This window comes from Somniosus microcephalus, chromosome 13, assembly GCF_052327205.1.
Source record: "Somniosus microcephalus isolate GS21.2 chromosome 13, FLI_Smic_1.0, whole genome shotgun sequence".
NCBI lineage: Eukaryota > Metazoa > Chordata > Chondrichthyes > Squaliformes > Somniosidae > Somniosus > Somniosus microcephalus.
Genome location: NC_140999.1, coordinates 119914164 through 119935271, shown reverse-complemented (window position 1 = coordinate 119935271; position 21108 = coordinate 119914164).

The window sequence follows — 21108 nt, the reverse complement described above, 5'->3', positions numbered from 1 at the left end:
TTGGAAGTCCAGCCCTAAGAGGAGATCACTACATAAGTCCTTGAGCACCGAAAGTCGGGTGGAGGGATACATTCGACCATGAAGTGTCATATCAACAACACAAAAGCCGGAGATTCTGGTATTAAGTGATGACTGAGCCATCGCAATTGCCTGGTCCGATGGGAAGACATGTAGTTTCAATTTTGCAACAATCTGTTCCTTAATGAAACTATCAGTACTTCCTGAGTCAATTAAGGCATCTAAGGTATGCCCTTTAATTGAAATTTTTGTGGCTGCATGAGACAGGTTCTGTGGGCAAGCAGCTGTAATTGGTGTCGTTGCACAGAGAGTGGCTAAAACTCTCGGTGTGCTTCTTCGGGAGAGAGCTCGAGAGGAAGCTTGATAGGTCCTAGCTGGAGCATCTTGATAGGCCCTAATTGGGGCAGTTCGGTAGGCCTTAGCTGGATTGGCCCTCGTAGAGGCCCTTGATAGGCAAACTTTAGCAAAGTGTCCTTTTTTTTTGCAATAACTGCAGATTGCATTGCGAGCAGGGCAGGTTTTCCTAGGGTGAAAAGCATCTCCACAAAAGAAGCATTCCTTCCTAGATTGCCAAGAGGCTGCTAAAGTGGGGTCATCCTCCTCTTCTTCATCAGAATTATCAGAATTAGATTCCCCCATGATAGGGTTCACCTGACACCGCTTGAATTGTCTGGTTGCAGTTACAGCAGCAGATCGAGATCTGGGCAGCTGATAGAGGTCTGCATTTCTCTTTGCCAAATCCAGAGAACAAGCTAGGTCAAAAGCTTTTTGTAGCTCAAGTGTTTTACTTTCTAGTAGACGCTGGCGTATAAATGGAGAGGCAATCCTGCAGATGAAAGCATCACGAATTATTTCTTCGCGGTACAGCTCAGCTGAGGCTGCCTGAAAGTTACAATCTATGCTGAGCCTGCGAAGTTCTTGCAGGAATTCGTTAATTGATTCCCCTGGCCCTTGTTGGGCTGTGGCCAGTAGATGTCTAGCATAGACGTCATTTGGGGTCTTGGCATACAGTTTCTTAAGTGCACGAATCACCTCATCGTAATTATCCCATTCATCAACATATTCGAACACTTTTGGGGTCACATAGTTGATAAGTATCCTCAATCTAGTAGGAGCATCCACTTTACATTCATCCAGAAAATTCTCAAAAGTACGGTACCAATGCTTCCATAACCTGCCAGCTGCTGGTGTATTCGGGTCCAAGTCCAGACGAATAGGTCTAAGGATTCTCTCCATGATGGGTGGTTCCCTGGATCCTTAACTCCGAGTTTGTCCGAAGGTCTAGTATTTGTGAGTGTAAATACTAAGTTACTTAAATTGATGTAAGAAAAAGGAGTCTTACCATCAAGTAACTTTAAAGTAAGCTTTAAGTAACTTATAAACACACTATATACAAGAGAGGTCTTTACCATGCCTCTGGTAGAAGCCTCTTACAATACTGAACAGTCCAGTATTTATACCAGTCCAACAGGAAGTGACATATGACAGGAAGTGAGGTATGTATACAGTTCATCGTTCATCGTTCACAGTTCACAGTTCATAGTTCACAGTTCACAGGAAGTGATGACATAACTTCCCGGAAGTTATTATTATCACACATTGTACTCAAAGATTAAGTCTATCAGGCTTTTTTACTTCACGTGTGGATCTTCTCAACACGGGTAAGTCTGATGTGTCTTCATGAGATTGTTCTGGTGGTGAATGACAAGATGCAGTTGCGGCATTGTCATCAATCTGCTCTTGAATAGTCTCTTGTGTTTTTAGGAGGGAACGGCGGTTCCTCCTGAGAATCTGTCCTTCCTCAGTTCTAACAGTGTATGACCTTGGTCCTACTTCCTCAAGAACTGTAGCTTTCCTGTTCCATGCATCTGGATCCTCAATCCTGACAACATCATCCCTTGTCAATGGTTTTAGAGTTTTGGATGACTTGTCATAGTATGATTTCTGTTTCAGCTTTTACAGTTGAAGTCTCTGTCTCAGTTCCTCACTTTGCTGTTCTTTTGCACAGCAGGGTAGCATGGTGCGCAACTTGCGACCCATTAGTAGTTCAGCAGGTGAAGAACCACAGTCTAAAGGTGAGGCTCGGTAGCTCAGCAGGGCGAGATAAGGATCAGACTTGCTTTCTGTCGCTTTCTTCAGTAGCTGCTTGAGAACTTGAACACCTTTCTCTGCCTTACCATTTGACTGAGCATACAAAGGACTGGATGTGATGTGCTGAAAGTCATAATGTGCTGCTAACTGTTGCCACTCCTTACAATTGAAGCATGGACCATTGTCGCTAACGGCAATCCTGGGAATTCCATGTCTGGCGAAGATGGATTTCACATGCATTATGACACTGCTTGCTGTGGTGCTTGAGAGCAGCGCCATCTCAGGATAGTTAGAATAGTAGTCAATCACTGTTAGATAGTCTTTACCATTTAAATGAAAAAGGTCCATACCAACCTTTTGCCATGGTGCTGTTGGCATGTCAGCAACTATCATTGGTTCCTTTGCTTGTTTGTTTTGGTGTTTCTGACATGTCTCACATTTGCCTATCATGTTCTCAATGTCCTTATTTATGCCAGGCCAATAAACAGTGTCTCTTGCCCTCCTTTTGCATTTTTCAATTCTGAGGTGTCCCTCATGAATCCTTTTGAGCATGTCTTGACGTAGAGCCTGTGGAATGACTATTCTGTTCTGTTTTAGTAATAGTCCACTTGCGACACTCAATTCTGACCTTATGTGAAAATATTTTGGACAGGAACCTTTTGGCCAACCATGATGAATGTTCTCTATTACTGTTTGTAATACTGTATCTTTTACTGTTTCTTCTGCTATTTGCTTTGATTTTGTGTCTGACACGGGCAGCGCAGCAGTGACCATACTCACATGAACATCCACGTCTTCTTCAGTAGAGCTCACATGACTCATTGTGGGTGCTCAGGATAGTGCATCTGCTAACACTATGTATTTGCCTGGTGTGTAGATCAGTTCAAAGTCATATCTTTGCAGCTTCATCATGAGCCGTTGAATCCTTGGAGACATCTCATTCAGGTTCTTTTTTATGATGGCAACCAGTGGGCTGTGGTCTGTCTCAACTGTGAAGGTGGGAAATCCATATATGTAGCCATGAAACTTTTCTAGTCCAACTACCAAGCCTAGACATTCCTTTTCAATCTGGGCGTATCGACACTCAGTATCAGTCATAGACCTGGAGGCATAGGCAACAGGCTTCCAATCTTCACCCTCTGCTTGTAGCAAGACCGCGCCTAGGCCATCTTTTGATGCATCCGTTGACACTTTGACTCTTTTTGTTGGGTCAAAGAAGGTGAGTACAGGTGTGGATGTCAGCACTGTTTTGAGGTTTATCCACTCTTGTTCATGTCTTTCTGTCCATGCGAACTCATTTGTTTTATGTAGCAGGTCTCGCAGACAGGCTGTCTTGGCTGACAAGTTAGGAATGAACTTTCCAATGAAGTTTATCATCCCCATGATGCGTAGCACTTCTTTTTTGTCAGTGGGTCGGTGCATTTTGAATATGGCGTTTACTTTTTCAATATCTGGCTCTATTCCTTTACCAGATAGATTATCTCCTAGGAAAGTGACTTCCTGGACGCCAAACTGACACTTGGCTTTGTTGAGCTTCAGTCCATTCTGGCGTATGCTCTGTAGCACTTTAGTCAGTCTCTCATTGTGTTCTTTCAGTGTGGAGTCCCAGATGATGATGTCATCAACATAGACCCGAACTCCTTCCAGACCTTCAATTATGTGTTCCACTGCTCTATGAAAGATTTCAGATGCAGATATTATCCCGAAAGGCATTCTGAGGAAACAATACCTGCCAAATGGTGTGTTGAAGGTACAGTATTTGGTGCTCTCTTCATCCAGTTTTAGTTGCCAAAATCCTTGTGAGGCATCGAGCTTTGTAAAGTATCTGGCACCTGACATTTCACTGGTGATTTCTTCTCGCTTGGGAATCTGGTAGTGTTCACGTTTTATGTTTGCATTTAAGTCCTTTGGATCCATGCATATTCTTAGATCATTGTTCTTTTTCTTTACACATACCATGGAGTTAACCCAGTCTGTTGGCTCTTTGACTTTCCTGATGACTCCTAGTGTGGTCATTCTGTCCAGTTCATTCTTGAGCCGGTCACGCAGGGGTGCTGGAACTCTTCGTGGAGCATGTACCACTGGCTGAGCATCCTCCTTTAGCTGGATCTTGTAAGTGAATGGTAGAACTCCAAATCCTTTGAACACATCCTGGAAATCATTCACTACAGAATCCACCGAGTCATCTGGTCTGCTTATGGCACAGTTTATACGGTAGACTCTCTTGACCAGTTCTAATTCCTCACAAGCTTTGTCACCCAGTAGTGAATCAAGTCTTTCAGCCACAACAGAAAACATGAGATGATGCACTTTGTCTTTGACTGTCACTTTGAGTCTGCATACACCTAAGCTATCTATTTTCTGTCCATTATAGTCCTTCAGTAGTACTGACTTTTTCTGTATTTTGGGCTTTTCTTTCATATTGTTAATGTCACTCATACTGATTAAGTTTGCTTTTGCCCCAGTGTCTAGTTTCAAGTTAACTAATGCTCCATTTACCTGCAGTGGGATCATCCATTTGTCCACTTTTACTGCATTAACTTTATGTTCAGCATTGTCCATTTCTGAGGGCTGCACATTTTCTGTATCCTTTTTGATATCGTCACATGACACCATTTGTACAAAAATTGTCTCACTTAAATCAGTGTCCTCAATTACATTAACTCGTTGCCCTTTCTTAGTTTTTACTTTTGAAAAGCATTGTTTGGCAAAGTGATTCTTTCCATTACACTTTGTGCACATTTTTCCAAATGCTGGGCATTGTCTTAACTGGTGTTTGTAATCACAGCATTTACAATTAAAAATTTCATCCTCTGATTGCTTTTCATTTCTGTTCTGCCCACGTTTCTTCCCCTTGTTGGACACAGCACCGACAGCAGCATTATCACTCATTACAATCGCATCATTATTGATTTCACTGAAAGTCTTCGCGTGCTTTCGAGCTAGCTCGCTGGCTTGGCATATTTTCACCGCATTTTCCAAATTTAGTTCGGTTTCTCTCAACAGACGTTCCCTGACTTTTTTATCATGAATACCAAACAATCTGGTCACGAATCATGGATGCTTTGAGCTCAGAGAAATTACATGTCTGTGCTTTCAGTTTCAGATCAGTTATAAAGCTATCAAAAGTCTCATTTTGCTGCTGTGTCTGAGAACGGAAGATGTATCTTTCATAGGTCTCATTCTTTTTGGGAGAGCAATGTGCATCAAATTTTTTTAGCACATCTTCTAATTTTTCTCTGTTCTCCTCTGGATTAAATACAAATGTATTAAACACCTCTATCGCCTGTGGGCCTGCAACCGTAAGCAGCAACGCTATCTTCCATGCGTCTGGCTTTGTACCGAATCCGATGGCTGCAATGTAGAGTTCGAATTGTTGTTTAAGAGTCTGCCAGTTGTAGTCGATGTTTCCTGTGAGTTTCAAATGCTCTGATGGCTTCAAATTCTCCATGTCGCTTTTCACAATTTTTAGCAGATCTTCACCATCCTGGTACCATCTTATGTTCATTAATAAATAGACATTCTTATTATGAACACAGCTAGCTTTTGCTAGACACTTTTATTGAGCACATGTGGACTAGGTACAGTATCTGTAGTGGCTTCCATCTTGACTGCTGCCTTGTGGGTAGCCTAGTGCCTCATGGGTAATGTAGTCTTAATATACATACAGCTGGGTAGTGTAGTCTTATACATAGAGCTATATACAGCTCTACGGCTCCACCTAGTGTCCACTATAGAATGACATGTTATTGATCATTACAGCTGGGAATTCTGCGGCGAGTGTCTCACCGCCTGACTCCCCAAAGCCTTTCCACCATCTACAAGGCACAAGTCAGGAGTGTGATGGAATACTCTCCACTTGCCTGGATGAGTGCAGCTCCAACAACACTCAAGAAGCTCGACACCATTCAGGATAAAGCAGCCCGCTTGATTGGCACTCCATCCACCACCTTCAACATTCACTCCCTCCACCACCAGCGCACTGTGGCTGCAGTGTGTACCATCTACAAGAGGCACTGCAGCAACTCGCCAAAGCTCCTTCAACAGCACCTTCCAAACCCGCGACCTCTACCACTTAGAAGGACAAGGGCAGCAGACGCATGGGAGCATCACCACCTACAAGTTCCCCTCCAAGCCACACACCATCCTGACTTGGACCTGTATCGCCGTTCCTTCACTGTCGCTGGGCCAAAATCCTGGAACTCCCTTCCTAACAGCATTGTGGGTGTACCTACACCATATGGACTGCAGCGGTTCAAGAAGGCGGCTCACCACCATCTTCTCAAGGGCAATTAGGGATGGGCACTAAATGCAGGCCTAGCCAGCGACGCCCACATCCCATCAATGAATTTAAAAAAAAGCTGGCTTCTGTCAATGACTAAAACTGGTGGATCTCAGTTGTCAAGGTCACAAGCTTGCAGATAATGCATGGGTTATGTTACTTGATCAAGATAAGCAAGACTGGGAGGAACACTTTTAACTAGATTATCTCATTTTGTTAAAGTAAAAGGAGTAAGCAGCTAACAAAAAAGCCTGTTTTTTTGTCTTATAACTAAAATTTGCTTATTATAAGTCCTTGACATATGTCTGTTTAATGTGACTGATGCCTGAAGGTGAATTCTGGCAGTAAAATAGTTCATCTTGATTGGTCAAGCATTGAAATAGGTATGGAAATAGGCCTGCCTTTGTGAAATTAAATTGACATCCAAATTAGAGGATTAAGAATAGCAAAATACTGCAGATGCTGGAAATCTGAAATAACAACAGATCTTGCCCCTAAACTTGCTTTAAAATCTGTTCCTTTTCCTGCTTGTTTCTAGTTCTGACGATAGGTCTTCGACCTGAAATGTTAACTCTGTTTCTCTCTCCACGGATGCTGCCTGGCCTGCTGAGTTTTTCCAGCGTTTTCTGTTATTTTAGAGGATTAAGAAGTTCAGGAGAAATCGGAAAGGTTCAGAAGCACTTACAAAGTAAGCCTCCTAAGCAGAGACAATGTTCTGAGTGAAAGTTGAAAAGTTTATGTTCTGGTCAGAAAAAGGACTGTGGTTGGCTTGATAAATATATATTACTATAATTTGAACTGGATGATGTAGGAAAGATCAAACTATCCACACATTAGATATTGAAAAAAATCTTAGACGTGGAAGGGAATTTTCTATTCCTATTTTATGGTGTAGAGTTGAATGAAAGGGGTTAAAGATTTATCTGACATCCTTTGGCTAATATTCTTTCATGATTTATGGTGTTACCTGCTGCAATTGTTCTTATAATAGTTTTGAATATACCTGACTCACATGCTGGGTACTCAGTCAATGGGCTAGAAATTCATTATAGCCCAGGAATGGGCGGTATCTTTAGAAAAGTTTGAGAATTAGCGCCAAGTGCTAATGCTTTAGAGTGCACGCAAAATTCATTCTCACTGCTCAAATGGGGTGCTAAATCAAGTCTTAAAGGCTTAGCTCAGTGGCATTACACTCAAAGGGTGGACCAATATCGGGTACAGTCCAATCTCAACTCATCATTGCCACAGGCTTTTCCCAGTACTTAAGAGGTTCATTGACATTGCAGCACCTCATTCTCAGTATTGCAGGCTGTGCAGCTGCCTCAGCAAGCAGAAGCACAACAAGGAGAAGGAGCCAGAGGACTGAAGCAGGTGTGCTCATGGCAGATCCACCTCAGTTGGGTGGTCAGGGTGATCGAATGCTTCAAACAAATGCTACGTACCACCATCTGCACTACAAGCTTTGAACACTGCCCAAAACACCACACCCCCAGCGCTCACCCACCAACAATCTGTACCTAATAATGCTCACATCTCAAGCCTTGCACACAATGACAGCTATTCAACTATGGCAGTCACAAGGGTCATTAATTATTAGAATGAATGTGATATGTGTGATATGTTTATGCATAAATTTATTAATGGAGTTAGCAATATTTTGTGGTCTCTCTCATTTCACCTTTGCACCCAGGAGGACGCTGTGATATGGCATGACACAGGGATGGTATGATGGGCATGTGGTGAGCAAAAGGGATCTGGGGTTTAAGTCATCCTAGTGTGAGGCTGGAGTTTGGAAGAGGTGGCAGAGTTCTGTGACCACCACCTTGGTGATGTGGAACCATCTATTACACTGCTCCTCACTTAATTGAAGGTAGAGAAGTGCTGTCGGAATACCCTCAGAGAGTAAGGCCTCCTGGTGAGAGCCCTGATGTCCCTCCTTATCCCTCTGCACACATGTTCCTGTATTTCTGGCTGCCTATGCTCTCTCCACTGTAGGTCTTGGAGGACAGTACAGCCCCCATTAATGTTGTCAAGTGTAGCAGTTTGAATCGTTGAACAATAAATGTAGCCACTTTGCACTTGCCAGAAGACTGCTCATTAAAAAAAGCTTGAAATTACTCATACAAACTGTTCCACTGGCTGAAACTGACAATAGGCCACTGAAACTAACCTTCCCTGACAGCTGCAAGTGATTAATGCTGATGCCTTTAAATGACATCGCTGGAGCCGGTTTCCGTGAGCTGTGTGCCTGCTCTCCCTATCGCTGTCTGGTCGAGGCGCAATGGTAGGTGGCGACAATCAATTTTGCAGATCGGGTGCCCAGTGACCATTACACACTCACTGACGTCATGATCTGCCTGACGTTGAAGTCCCCGGCAGTACCTCGTACCGGCAGCACAACGGGGGGGGGGGGGGGTGGGGGGGGCAGATTTGGCCTCACCCCGGCACTACTGCATCAGCGCCCCATTAGCGCCAGCTGCTGGTGCTAACCAACTGAAATTTTTTCCCCAATGTTCCTTGTCATTATCTTTGGTGCGGCACCGCGTGCGTTTTTTTCATTGAAAAGCCGGCTGCGTGGGATCCCTTGAGTGCTGCTCAGCTGCACAACTTAAAGAAAGTTCACAGTGCCGTCTAAGGAGGTTTAGTGCCATCAGAATTCCAACAAGTTCACTGTCTCTCAAGGCCTCTACTGACTCATGGTCTTGGTCATCAACAAGACTATTGCTGACCACTTCCTTGTATCCTTCAACACCACATTCCCCTACCAATCTTTAACTCCGCTTCTATCTTCATCTTCTCCTGGAAACAAAGGCCTAGAAATTGGGTTTTGGCTTAGCCAGGGCTTTAGCGCCGGAAGTTAGTGCCGGCGCTAAGTCCCACTGCGCGCGGCAAAAATTCAGTAGCGCCGCGCCCAAACGGCTGCCGGTGCTACTGAAGGGTCTTAGCGCCTGGAAAAGGGCGCTAACTGCCGTTTAGCGCCGCAATTCCGGCGCTGCGGCACCCGATGCGGTGCGGCAGGCTGGGGAAGTGCAGGCCTCCTCCTGCCGTTAAGGAGGAGCTGCCTGCACCCGGCCGCGGCCCGCGCAAATCTGTTTGGGCTAGATTTTCAGTTGCTTGCGCCAGCAGTTAGCGCCTTAAGAGAAGTGATTTTCGGGCACTATGCGTGTAGCGCCCGGGCGCAGCGCAGTTTGCGCCCCGCCCCAAATTAAGTTGCCCGTTAGCGCTGGCGCAAAGTTTAGCGGCCGCCCAGATGCGCGCGCAGAAAATGACGTCACATCCTCGTGCAACGCCCTTTGGCCGCCCCGAATCCAAACTTCAGTCGGACTGCCCCATTGTGCAGCTGGCGTCCAGAGCGTTTGTAAAATGGAACGCAACACACCCTGGGGAGCGCAAATTAAAGGGCAATCCTCCTGCACTATAAAAGGCAGTCTGCATGTGTTGTGTGGAAGGATCCAGTGTGTTGTTGTGAACGGTGTATTTATGTTTCCGGCCACCACCTCCTCCTCCTCCTCCTCCTCCTCCTCCTCCTCCTCTTCTTTTCCCCCCCAGACTCTGCCTTTGAAAAAAACACATGCACCCTTCCCCTTTAAGAGCTCACTGGCACCAGAGTGTCTGCCGTGCGCTGCGCCCGAGCTCGGGTGTTGCGCTCTGCACCGCCGGCTTAGCGCCTAAAGATAGTAGTGGAACGCCTCTTTTAGCGCTCCACCAACCTCTTAGGGCGAAGCCACTGAATTTCCGGCAACGGGGCGCTACTTTGGGGCGGGCGCTAACTTCGGGCGGGCACTAAGGTTAGCACCCCAAAACTGTCTATACTGAAAATCTAGCCCATAAAAAATGAGCCCGGCACCTCGGACAAGTGCCGGGCTTGCATCTGTTCCGGGGGGGGGGGGGGAGAAGTCCGGGGAGGGAGCTGCGGGCAGGCGGCCGGTGGGAAAGCGGCCGGCCGCCGCGGGGCCTTTAATGCGCCGGCGCAAACACATGTTGGACTCTGTTGCCAGAGTCTTAGGCCTAGAAATTCACTAGCCTTAGCGCCGCTTTTGAGGCGCTAGAGGGACTAGCGCCAGAGTTATGGCCAGTTGAAAAATTCCCTGGGGCCCTAAAGGGGCGTTGCACCGGTAGCGCTGCGCCGGCACCGATGACGTCATCGGTGTGCGCAGCGTCCCGGTTGCCATGCTGACGGGCCCCAGCGCCGAAATTCAGTTGCGGCCGCCTCGCCCGTGGCAGCCGCAACTAAGACTCTGGCAACAGAGTCCAACATGTGTTTGCGCCGGCGCATTAAAGGCCCCATGGCGGCCGGCCGCTTTCCCGCCGGCCGCCTGCCCGCAGCTCCCTCCCCGGACTTCTCCCCCCCCCCCCCCCGGAACAGATGCAAGCCCGGCACTTGTCCGAGGTGCCGGGCTCATTTTTAAACAGATTTGCGCAGGCCGCAGCCGGGTGCAGGCAGCTCCTCCTTAACGGAAGGAGGAGGCCTGCACTTCCCCAGCCTGCCGCACCGCATCGGGTGCCGCAGCGCCGGAATTGCGGCGCTAAACGGCAGTTAGCGCCCTTTTCCAGGCGCTAAGGCCCTTCAGTAGCGCCGGCAGCCGTTTGGGCGCGGCGCTACAGAATTTTTGCCGCGCGCAGGGGGACTTAGCGCCAGCACTAACTTCCGGCGCTAAAGCCCTGGCTAAGCCAAAACCCAATTTCTAGGCCTTAGTTGCGGCTGCCACGGGCGAGGCGGCCGCAACTGAATTTCGGCACTGGGGCCCGTCGGCATGGCAACCGGGACGCTGCGCACACCGATGACGTCATCGGTGCCGGCGCAGCGCTACCGGTGCAATGCCGCTTTAGGGCCCCAGGGAATTTTTCAACTGGCCATAACTCTAGCGCTAGTCCCTCTAGCGCCTCAAAAGCGGTGCTAAGGCTAGTGAATTTCTAGGCCAAACTCTTTCCCAAGTTGCTCATAGCTACACTATCAAACTCCAAACCACTTAGCCTGTGACTGTCCATTTGCCATAGTACCTCTGTTGATTTGCTCAACCACTCCCTCAACTCCAGTTTTGATGCCCATGTCTTCAGCAAAACCTTCACTATCTCCCATCCTGATCATTCCCTGTAGTATAGCCCCATCTTTGCTCCCTCGTGTCCAGGAATGTGCAAACTTAAGTTTGCCTGGAACATAAGTTTGCCTGGAACACAATTGGCTTAGCCATCCATCACCAGATCAAGGACCCAGTCTGGAACAGAGCAGGTTTTAGAAAGATGAGGAGTAAACTAACTGGGGTAAGGTAGAAAGAAGAATTGGCATACAGGGATTTTTTTTAAAGGAGATTGCAGTGGTGCAGAATAAATATATACCATTAGAAATGGGGACTACTTTAAGTTGCAGGATGCTGTGGATAATAAAGGAGGTTAGAAACAAACTAAAATTGAAGAAGGCAAAATGGGACTATAGTGTGATAAAAATATGAGAAAATAAGAAAAGCTGATTTGGAGAAGGAAAGCAAAGTTGAAGTAAAAGGATAGAATCTAAAAAATATTAAGAACAGCTATGTTTTACAAATAGATCACTACAAAGCAAATTGTTAAATGTGAGGTGAGACCCCTGTGAGGAGGGGATATTGAGTCCATATTACAAAGAATTACAAGTATTTGCAGCACAGAAACAGGCCATTTGGCCCAATAGATCTATGCTGGTGTTTATGCTTCACATGAGCCTCCTCTTACCCTTCTTCATCTAACCCCATCAACATATCCATCTATTCATTTCTCCCTCATGTGTTTATCTATCTTCCCCTTAAATGCATCTATGCTGTTCGCCTCAGATACTCCTTGTGGTAGTGAGTTTCACATTCTAACCACTCTCTGGGTAAAGAAGCTCCTCCTGAATCCTCTATTGGATATAATAGTGAATCGGGGGGAAAACTCTCCACTGCCTGGAGTCATACCTAGCACAAAGGAAGATGGTTGTGGTGATAGAAGGTCAATCATCACAGCCCCTGGACATCGCTGCAGGAGTTCCTCAGGGCAGTGTCCTAGGCCCAACCATCTTCAGCTGCTCACCACCACCTTCTCAAGGGCAATTAGGGATGGGTAATAAATGCTGGCCTTGCCAGCGACGCCCACATCCCATAAACTAATTTTTTAAAAGTGTTTAATTGCCCACCACCATTCATGACTGGATGTGGCAGGACTGCAGAGCTTTGATCTGATCCATTGATTGTGGGATTGCTTAGCCCTGTCTATAGCATGCTGCTTCCGCTTTTTAGCATGCATGCTGTGTTGCAGCTTCCCCAAGTTGGCACCTCATTTTTAGGTACGCCTGGTGTTGCTCTTCTACACTCTTTATTGAACCAGGGTTGGTCCCCTGGCTTGATGGTAATGGTAGAGTGAGGGATATGCCGGGCCATGAGGTTACAGATTGTGGTGGAATGCAATTCTGCTGCTGATGATGACCCACAACGCCTCATGGAAGCCCAGTTTTGAGCTGCTAGATCTGTTCTGAATCTATCCCATTTACCATGCTGGTAGTGCCACACAACACGATGGAGGGTGTCCTCAGTGTGAATAGGGGGCTTCGTCTCCACAATGACTGTGCGGTGGTCATTGCTACCAATACTGTCATGGACAGATGCATCTGCGACAGGTAGATTGGTGAGGGTGAGGTCAAGTAGGTTTCTCCCTCGTGTTGGTTCTCTCACCACCTGTCGCAGGCCCAGACTGGCCGGACTCAGCCAGCAGTGGTGCTACCGAGCTACTCTTTGTGATGGACATCGAAGTCCCCCCACCCAGAGTACATTCCGTGCCCTTGCTACTCTCAGTGCTTCTTCCAAGTGCTGTTCAATATGGCAGAGTACTAATTCATCAGCTGAGGGAGGGCAGTAGGTGGTAATCAACAGGAGGTTTCCTTGCCCATTCTAGGCCTGAAGCCCTGAGACTTCAGGTCCAGAGTCAATTTTGAGGACTCCCAGGGCCACTCCTTGATGACTGTATACCACTGCCGCCACCCCTGGTGGGTCTGCCTGTGAGACAGGACATACCCAGGGATGGTGATGGAGGAGTTTGGGACATTGGCTGAAAGGTATGATTCTGTGAGTATGACTATGTCAGGCTGTTGCTTGACTAGTCTGTGGGACAGCTCTCTGTGGTACAAGCATATGTTGGTGAGGATTACTTTGCATGGTTGACTGGGCTGGGTGTGCTGTTGCCGTGTCCATAGCCGGTGCCGAGGTCAATGCCAGGTGGTCCGGCCAGTTTCGTTCTTATTTTGTTTCGTAGCAGTTAGTTACAACTGAGTGGCTTGCTAGGCCATTTCAGAGGGTAGTTAAGAGTCAATCACATTGCTGTGTGTCTGGAGTCACATATAGGCCAGACCAGGTAAGGACCAGGTAATGTCCTTTCCTAAAGGACATTAGTGAACCAGATGGGTTTTTACGACAATCCGATAGTTTCTTGGCTACCATTACTGATACGAGCTTTTTTATTCCAGATTTATTTAATTAACTGAATTTAAATTCCCCAGCTGCCGTGGTGGGATTTGAATGCACGTCTCTGGATCATTAGTCCAGGCCTCTGGATTGCTAGCCCAGTGACATTACCACTACGCTACCGTTCCCAAATCCAGTGCAGAACGAAGTTTAATGACCTCACATGGGTAGTCAAGGTGAGTGAAGGCTTCAGCAAATGCCACATACCACCATCTGCACCACAAGCCTCCCACACTGCTGAATGCACCACACCCCCATCACTCACCTACCAACAATCTCTACCTATCACCGCTCACACCTCGCGATCATCGCTTCACTTCACCCTCACAACCTTACCACTGCTGCAACACTCACACGCACATAATGACAACTATTCAACTATGGCAGGCATATCACCCCAAACACATTGCACCACATTTAGACACTTCTCTTTCTCTTGCAGCATCAGAGAGGCTGGGGGCAGGCTGAAATGCCGGACTTCAGCCAACTTGAGGAGCGAGTTCTCCTGCTCATTGGGCAGAATGTGGTAAAGGCTGTGGCAAGTGTTGAGGTTGAACCCCTTGGGGACAACAGCGGTATGTTCATTCTTAATCCTTCTTCTCACATCCCACTTCCTGCTCATCACACAATCTCTTCTAACTTTCAAGCTGCTCATGCTCTATGCATGCATATCTGGTCCCTCCACTCCCCCAACCCCCTGCACCACCATAACCTGACTCTTGTGCCTTTCTGCTTTCAGATTATCAACAAGCCCCCGAGCAGCCTGTCCACAAGGTCATGGAAGAGAGCAAGTGGGGAAGAAGAAGAAGACACTGCATCACTGCATCTGCCCAGACACTGGCACTACACATACTTTAGAGGCTAGTGGATCGGCACAGGTTGAGGCACCGGGCACACGTGGGCTGCAGAAAGGCCAGAAGGAAAGGGTAGATCAGGAGCCAGCTCCCTGGAGGGCGAGTTTATGAGCGAGTTCTGCTGTACAGGACTCAGATGAGGACCTCGATGAAGCGGCCTTCAGAAGAAGGGTGATGGGCATACACACCGAATTACTAGGTGCAATGACAAGCCTGCCAGAGCGCATGGAGCAGCGTGGCAATGTCAAGGAGTGTGGAGGAGTCCATTTCCAACATTGCATGTGGTTCTGCGCAGAGCTTAGAGCCCAGGATTTCCAAGCTGGAAATGATGGTACACTCCTGAAGAGACCGTGTCGACGTGATAGGGCGCATAATGGGTGATGTTGCAGCTTCCATTGCAGCACAGGCAGAAGTGAACCAACGTCTTAGTGCTGCAGCGGAAGATCAGACTGCTCTCATGCAGTCTCTGCTTGGTGCCATTGAAACTCAGACTGCTCTCATGCAGTCTCAGCTTGATGCCACGCAAGCTCAGACTGCTTGTGAAGGAATAGCCATATTCAGAAAAATACACCATGCTATGAACAGAATTTTGACTTATTAAAACATGACATACTGGGTCTGGAAGTCTGGAAGCCTTAACAATCAAAAACTGTAAACAGCGTACAAGCTTTTGAGATAAGATAGGTTGTTGACACTGAAACATTAGCTCTATTGAAGCAGCAGGTTGAAGGTTGCAGGAAGTCTGCAGTTTGGAAAGAACACAATAGCTATACCCAGTTAAGTGTTATAAACCAACACTTCGGAAAGAAACACAGAAAGATTAAAGAAACATGTCCCTTTGTAAAAATGACATCAAGTAAAAGAAACACCCGACATCAAATGAAACAGGAGACACGATTATATGTTACAACCAACTGAGGTAAATAAGAATTGCATAGATCACCCTAGTTGAGGTGTTTTTAATTTACATGTTGTAAAAAGAATTGCACAGAATGCCTTTGTAAAAATAACATCAAATGAAACATGGGAGGCAACGGTCATCACATTGTTTTTGTGTTGAACTTGGAACACCTAGGAGACACGAAGTCTGTGGTACAACCAGTTGAGGTGTTCTAAATGCAAAAGATACAAACAGGAGACTTTGATAAAAATGAAATCAAATAGAACCACTGCTGTCACATTGTTTTTATGATAAGCTTGAGACACCTACACAGCAGACATAATTCTGCAAGCTAACAGCTGAACTGATTGTAAGAATAAAAGGAGTCAGCAGAAAAATGACTAGAAATAATTAGCTTACAACAGCAGAAAACATCAAAGGATATACCACTGCAGAAAGGGTATAAATATAGAACTTTCAAATGGGAGGATAGAATTTGCTGAAAGGGGCAAAGCGATTCTCACGCTTCAGAGGCAGGCTCTGTAAGTTTTTAACTCTTTAAGCTCGGGTATCAAAGGTATTTGATTTTGGTGGATATTCTGGAAAATAAGACTAAGAAATGTAAAAATGTAATGAAGTTAAGATTTGAGAATAAGGATCTCCGATAATAGAATTGTAAGCTATTTGTATTTGGAACTGTTAATGTTGCGACTGAATCACCAGCTGTAAGTTACATGTCAGTTCTTTAATAAATCTATATGTTTTTAGAATTGTCTCACATAGTACTTCTGTATCAAACTCACAAACTCAATCTCTGTACACTCTTTGGTGAGGAGTTGCAGAATTCTGGAGGAGTTTTCCAGACCCTCTTAATATCCAGAAGGTTACAGTCTAGTTAAACTTATTAAAAGTGCTATCTGGAGGACGGTAACATCTTCAGGTCATTCCTTTCCTTTAGGGAGAGATAGTCTGAACCTTTAGACCCAATTAAGCGTCTTTAGGATTCGGCTACCTCTAACTTTAGTTGAAGGTGAACGCCTGATCTGGGGTAGCCCTACAGGGGCTAGGACTAGTAACAATTCTTTCATGCTGTCATACAATCTCAGCTTGACGCCACCCAAGCTCTGACTGCTACCATCGTGGCTGCGTTTACGAATGTCGACCGCGGTTTGCAGGGTGTCACAGCATCCCAGCAATCTGTGCTCCAACAGATTGCTAGGAATGCTGAGGTGCTGCCCCAGGTGAGTGACAGTGAGTCAGTGGAGTAGGACCCTGCTGGGCTCTCTCAAGATGACAGCATTCCTGTTCCCACCACTGCCACTCCACCATTGCCCTTGTCTTTCAGCTAGTCAGTCAAGATTGATGCCGCCCATGCTGAGGTGCTGCAGTCTACAGCCAAGCCTTCTAGGGCCATAGCTAGTCGAGGTCGTCCTGCAAGGCCATCTGAAATCTCCCACATGGAAACTCAGCAGCCTTCCACCAGTCATGCTACAGCCACTGGGGGACCACTTCGTAGGAGCACTAGAGTAGGAAAAGGCACACGAACGACAGGCACTGAGGGATTGCACAAGGGTGATTAGTTAATATTTTTGCTGTGAATATGTGTTCACTGATCTTTGATAAATTTATTAATTGCATTTTGGAATCTTTTGTGGTGACTCTCATTTCAGCTTTGTGCGCAGGAGGATGCTGTGATATTCTGTGAGACAGAGATGGTATGATGGGGATATGGTGAGAAACTGCGGTTTCATTCATTGGAATCGGAGTCTGGATAACCCATCTGGAATAGGGGCTGCCTGCCTCCTCCCTCCCTCCTCTTCCTCGTCTTCTTGCTCCTCATCCTCCTCTTCCTCCTCCTCTCCCTTGTCCTCCTCCTGAGGTGGTGATGCAATCCCTGGTGGCAAGGGCTGCGCCCTGATATTGGCCAGGTTGTGAAGCATGCAGCAGACTAACATGAAATGGGACTCCCACTCCACCGAGTACTGGAGGGCTCCTCCTGAGCAGGCAAGGTAGCGGAACCATTGCTTTAGTAGCCCGATGCTCTGCTCGATGATGTTCCTGGTGAAAGCGTAGCTCTCATTATATAAGTGTTGGGGTTGCGGAAGCGAGTCATGAGCCAGGTGGACAGTGGATAGCCCTTGTCTCCGAACAGCCACCCTCGAGTTTGTGGTGGTGACTGGAAGGTTGCTGGCACTCCGGACTGAAGCAGGCTGAAGGCATCATGGTTGCTGCCAGGATAGTGGGCATTGACATTGAGGAATCACTGGGCATGGTCGCACACCAACTGAACATTAAATGAGCAGTAGCCTTTGCGGTTAAGGAAGATCTCAGGATCATTATGCAGCGCCCACAAAGCCACATATATGCAGTCTATCGCATCCTGCAACATGGGGAAGCCCGATATCCTAGCAAAGCCACATGCATGTTCGTCCTGCTTCTTTGTGCTCAGAGAGAAGACAATGTAGTCCCTTCTCCCGTAGAGAGCCTCTGTGATCCCCCGGATGCAGCGATGGATGGTGAACTTTGAAATGTTAGCTATGTCTCCTTTTGCAGACTGGATGGATCAGCTGGCTAAGAAATTGAGGGCCACGGTGATCTTGACTGCGACTGGGAGAGCCGTGGTCGCCCTGATTTCTGGCTGCAGGTCTGGTTGCAGGAGATGGCAGAGTTCTGTATCCACCTCCTTGGTGAAGCATAGCCTCCTAATACCCTGTTCCTCATTTAAATGGATATAAGAGAAGTGCTCTCAGAAGACCTTAGGTGAGTAAGACCTCCTGTTGAGAGCCCTTCAGGCCCTCCTCCTCCTCCCTCTGCGTGCATCTTCTCCCCTTCTTCGCTGCCTCCGCTCCCTCTACTGAAGATCCTGGAGCGCAAGGTCGACTGTCAGTACAGCCTCCATGACTGTGAGTAAGGGTTGTGATCAGAAGCCTTTAAAAAATAATGAAGGCGTTCTCCACTTGCAACAACACTCCTGTTACCTTAGAACCTTGAAAGAAGTTAATAAAGCTGGTGGAGTTGCAGAAAGTAGCACAGAGCCAGTCAAACTGCATAAACAGGTCAGGTGCAAGTGATTGCTGATGATCCCTTTAAGTACCGCTGCTGGAGCCTCCTTCCTGCTTCTCAACACTTGCTCAGTGTAATACACTTGGGTAGAACAAATGAAGGACAGACACAATGAGTTGCTAGTCTATGTGCTTGCTTTATTAGGCCAGAGTGAACTGAGCATGCTCATACCAAACCATGTGATAATACATTACAATCAGCTTGTCATTGTTCAGGCAGTGCAGTGGCAAAATCCAATGTAGCAGATAGGGCGTCAAGTGAGAATTGCACACTCACTAACGTCATGATCTGCTTAATTTAAATCATTTCAGCGATAGCTTCTATCGGCTGCACTGCCAGCCACTCCAAAATGATGGCCACTTTGGGACCCGCCGTCAGCTGGCGGAAGAGTGGTGGCCGTCATTTTTTTCACCCGATTATCACAGTAACGGGTGGTGTTAAACCCCTGAATATCTAGGCCCAGAACTGTTCACAGTACTCCAAATGTGGCCTAACCAAGGTTCTATACAAGTTTAACATAACTTCTCTGCTTTTCAATTCTATCCTTCTAGAAATGAACATCAGTTCTTCGTTTCCTTTCTTTATGGCTTTAGAGGATAAACAGAAATTGGTAGGAATACTTAACAAGTACATTGAACCAGTATTTACAAAAGTGAAGGATATTGGGTAGAAGGTAAGTCCTGAATTGGTTAAAAGTGAGATGAGATATTACAACAAATAAAAGGAAAATATTAGAGAAGTTAGTTAAGCTAAAGGAGAACAAAGTCCTAGGACCTGACAGGATACATCCAAGGATCCTGAGGAAATGGGGGAAGAAATAGCAGAGGGTCCAAAAATTATATTTCAGGATTCTATTGCATGTGGATATGTGCTAGAGTTATTGAGGAGTGGCCAACATAACACCCATTTTCAAAAAGAGAGACAGAGCTAACCTAGGAAATTATAGGGCAGTTAGTTTAACATCTGTGGCAGGGAAAGATTTGGAATCCTTAATTAAAGATTAAGGCCTAGAAATTCAGTATAGCCACTTTTGGGGCGGAAAAGTCGGGCGGCCGCTAAAGTTTGCGCCCGGCGCAAAGTCGAGGCCACTTCGCCGATATTCAGTAGCTTCGCCCTAAGAGTTTGCTCGAGCGCTAAAACTGGCGTTACACATCTATCTTTAGGCGCAAAGCCGGCGGTGCTGAGCTAAACCGCCGAGGCCGGGCGCAGCGCAGGTGCGGTCATTTCTTGATTGACAGCAGACACCCTGGCGCCGGCCAGCTCTTAAAGGGGGAAGGGTCGAGTTCATCTGCTGCCACGCCCTGGACACTGCAGCCCTCCAGCTGGGCCTAAACACTGCTGCTGAACAGAAATAGCGCCGGGAAAGATGCAGAAGGCCCGTGAACGAGCGCAGCGCTTCTCTGGCCATGATTTGAGGGTGCTGGTTAGGGCTTTGGAGAGGAGACGCAAACTCTTGTTCCCGGACAGTGGCAAGAAGCCTGTCACCAGCGTCTACAGGAAAGCCTGGAGGGAGGTCGCCCACAGGGTCACATCCAACAGCGAGGTCCCCAGGACCGCTGCCCAATGCCGGAAAAAGTTCAATGACCTCACAAGGATTGTCAGGGTGAGTCCCCTTTCCAGTGTCCTCCTCATCCTTGCATGTGCACCTCACATTATGGGCAAAGGGACCTAAAAGCCCTAATGGCCAGCCCTCATCCAGCAGCTATGGGACTGGCATGAACATCAATTGCACATTCTGCACTTTACACACTGGCCAAGCTATTCGACCATGGGAGGCAGTGCACACAAGATCTGGGCACCACACTGGCCAAGCTATTCAACCATGGGAGGCAGTGCACACAAGATCAGGGCACCACACTGTACTTAGAGGCCGTCCTTTCTCTTGCAGGCCAAGCTGGCACACAATCAGAAGAGCCAGACTGTGACCGGGGGAGGCCGTCCCCAGATCCAGCAGCTCAGTGACCTTGAAGAGCGCGTGGTTAGCCTCATGGGTGCCCGGGTGAGTGGCCCCGTTGCATCTGGAGTTGCCGACCCTGTTCTGGGCACCAATGGTAAGGACATCGCCTTTTGGACCTCTCTCGTCCCACTTGCGCTTCAGATCTACATCCTTTGCCACTGTCCGACCAATGCGCTGAATGCCACCACTCATGCCTCCCTCGCTGACGCCCTCTCCTCACTCTAAAGCTACTCTTGTGCCTTTCTGCTTTCAGATGGTGAGGAGGAGGTCCCTGAAGCTGCCAGTGACAGCCCCTCGGAAGAGGAGGAGGAGGAAGAGGAAGAGGAAGGCGGCCCATCAGGGGAACCCTCAGCCGTGCCAGGGGATGCCAATGGAGGGGACACGTCTTCCCTGGAGGAGAGCCAGGGGGAAGTGTCGGAGGGGAGTGTAGCTCCTGTGCCCAGTGGCGTGCAGCAATGCGGGAAGGGTCTGCCAGCTCGGTGGCCTTCATCCCAGAG